Source organism: Strix uralensis, chromosome 19, assembly GCF_047716275.1.
Source record: "Strix uralensis isolate ZFMK-TIS-50842 chromosome 19, bStrUra1, whole genome shotgun sequence".
In the NCBI taxonomy this organism is placed as follows: Eukaryota; Metazoa; Chordata; class Aves; order Strigiformes; family Strigidae; genus Strix; species Strix uralensis.
Window position 1 is genome coordinate 12,383,363 of NC_133990.1, and position 2,827 is coordinate 12,386,189.

General features: G+C 55.7%; 1 non-coding gene across 1 annotated transcript; it reads left to right on the forward strand.

The window, feature by feature from the left end:
- The first annotated feature begins 407 nt into the window (after positions 1 to 407).
- Positions 408 to 479, forward strand: TRNAT-CGU (transfer RNA threonine (anticodon CGU)). Its single transcript has one exon. It is a non-coding gene; the product is annotated as a tRNA-Thr (tRNA).
- Positions 480 to 2,827: the final 2,348 nt, after the last annotated feature.

The window sequence follows — 2,827 nt, forward strand, 5'->3', positions numbered from 1 at the left end:
TTGAGCACCGGCGCTGCCCTGGGGGGGTGATGGCGGCGAGACCCGCGGGGCAGAGCCGCCCGGGGGGACTCCCCGGTTGCCTCCAGCCTGGGGGCGGGGACCTGGGGGGCCGCTGCGCCCCGCGACGGGGGAAGGGCCCGGCCCCCCGGTCCCCGGCAGCCGACGGGGGCCGCGCTGAGCCGCGCCCCGCCCGCGCTCCCGTGTCGTCGCCCGTTCCCGGTGCCCCGCCCCGCGCCCGCACGTGCCTACAGGAACCACCGCGAGCCGCACCGGGGCACCGGGGGGGGGCCGGGGCTGGGGGGGGGCGCCGGTGCCCCGCCCCGTCCCACCGCCGGCGGCGGCTCCCCGGGGTGCGCAGGCGGCTCGCTGGCTTCCACTGGCGGCGCGCGGGTGCTGCTAGCCCGTCAGGCGCGGTGGCCAAGTGGTAAGGCGTCGGTCTCGTAAACCGAAGATCGCGGGTTCGAACCCCGTCCGTGCCTGCCGAGGCAGCGCGGTGCGCTGGCAGCCCCGCGGCGGGGAGGCCGCGGACGCCGCCTCGTTTGCGGCTCCTTTTTTTTTTTTTGGGTGCCGCCAGCTGCGGGGCCCCGCTCAATCCCCAGGGAGCCCCGCCGTTGCGGAACCCGGGGAGTGGGGCAACAGGCCCAGTGGGCGGCCGCAGCCCCCCGTGGATTTCCACCGTGGACCCAGTGGGGTGGCCGCGGTCCCCACGGGTCTTCTGCCACAGAGCTGGTGGGGAGCTCACGGGTGGCGTCCATGGGCTGTCAGGCTCCCACCCGGCGTGCAGCCTGGCTGCGGGGGCAAGGGCCCTGCGCCCCGGGGCCCCCCCGGCCCAATGCGGACACGGTCTCCGGTGTGTCCCACCGGTGCCCAGCGAGCGCGGAAACCACTGTCTCACAGGAGGGATTTCTCCGTGTTTGCTTCGGGACGGTCGTCTTGAATGCAATGAATCCTAGCTAAAATAAAGCTGATGTTTGCACCGCGTTGCTGTGGAGGAAGTATGGTGAGCTTGGAAGCGATGAATCCCTCTTGCTGTTACTTTATAGGTGCTGGTTTTGATGTAATTCTCACATAATCCTTAATTGGTAGAGGGGAGCCGGATCCTGGAATAAACAAATACAGCTATGAAAAGCTTAGTGCAGTTGTACCGTTTACGCCAGAACTGACCTTGATTGCTTGGTTCTTAATACATGAAGACGTGCGAAGCTTTACACATGCGCAGGGGCATTTCTGCTGGCTCTGTATAACATCACTTTGATTATTACTGCTTTCAGGCAGCTTAAAATATGTAAAGAATAGAGTCATTTCACTCCAAAATCACAATAGCCAGGTATCTGGGAAGAGCTGAGGAGCCTCTTCCAAAAAAACTAGCTGCTTCCTTTAATACTTAGAAAAAGCTGATTTTTGCTGCTTAATGTGCCACACTTAGCCTGGGACTGTCTGAGTAGGAGGCTGTTTGTCTTTCTCAACAGGTATTGAAAGTGTGTGTGTGTGTGTAAGGTGTTTGAGAAAGTTTGTACAAAAAGATTATACAGATTGTACAAGCCACAAAAAAAGCCATAGTACATTTTGATATAAAAACACGAAATGCAGTTTAGATCTTGTTTAGAAAAATGTGGACATAATTTTACTTGGAAAATACAGTGCTGTCAAAATCCTGTCAGCTTTGTTGGAGGCTTTTGAGGATGGAAGTTCCAGCTTTAAAACACCCTATTTTGACTTTTTTTTTTTAATTCTACAGTGTCTCATATCAGAATGTCAAACCAAAATGTTTCCAATGATTCAAAAGCCGTTTTGCAGCTTTTGCAGAGAATTTCAGAATTCTGTGGGTTTGTTTCTGGTTGAAACCAATTGTGAAACCGAGGTCCTCCCTGAAACAGGCTTGCCATCCCGTAAACCCGAGCAGTTGAGTCTTGCCCAAACGTGTGTCACGAACCCAGAACTAAGAGCCAGGTATTTCAATAAAGCTCTGGCATTACTGTTCTCTGTGGCCATAACACATCCAGGCAGCTTACCAGTTGCTTAACTTCAGTCTCTGCAGAACTGGAATATTCGCTTCCAATCCCCGGGTGTCTTGTGAGGAAGGTCCTTTGCAGGCTCTTTGCCCAGCTCCTCAGGGAGGGGCCCACAGGAAAGCTCCGTACCAGGACTGCTGTTGTGCATCTTCACCCTTGGAACAAACTCACCTGCCCGCATCCTTTCTGTTCGGTGACGTGCAGGTCTGCGTGTGCCATCCTGCTCACGTTGTTGTCTTCAAGGCTCCCCAGCTCTTCACAGACACCCTGATCTCAGGGCATGGGGTTTTTTTTCCGGTCTTCAGGACCATCTTTTTAGGGCTGTTGGTTTTGCTCAGCACAGCAAGTCCTGGTGTGCAATACAGGCCCCTGCTCACCCCCAAACTACAACTGGAAAAATGATTTGTTGGTTGTAGTAGTCAAAAAAGTCCAGAGGAAGCCAAGGACGTGTGCCGCTACAGCAAATCATGGGTGGAGGCCTTGCTATAAATACCACATTTCAACAGGTAAAGCTTTCGCAGCAGTTTGTCACCTCTGAAAAGTTCTGGCTGGCTTATTAGAAGGAATGGAGCTGTGCCTCCAGGCTCACGTGTAAAGTTTACACGAGGGCAAGATGCTGTGCTGAGCCTCCTGGAGAAGAAATACTAACAGCCCTGGCTCAGCAAGAGTGGAGGCTGCGGGTTGCTTAAGATAACAGGGACTTCTTGCAGCAGGAGCTGAGGATGTGAAAGTCCGGCCCCACGTGTGTGTCTGTCACCTGGCGTGTGTGCTGCGCTTGGCCTGCCTGGGACAGGAGCACTGCATGGTTTGTTAAC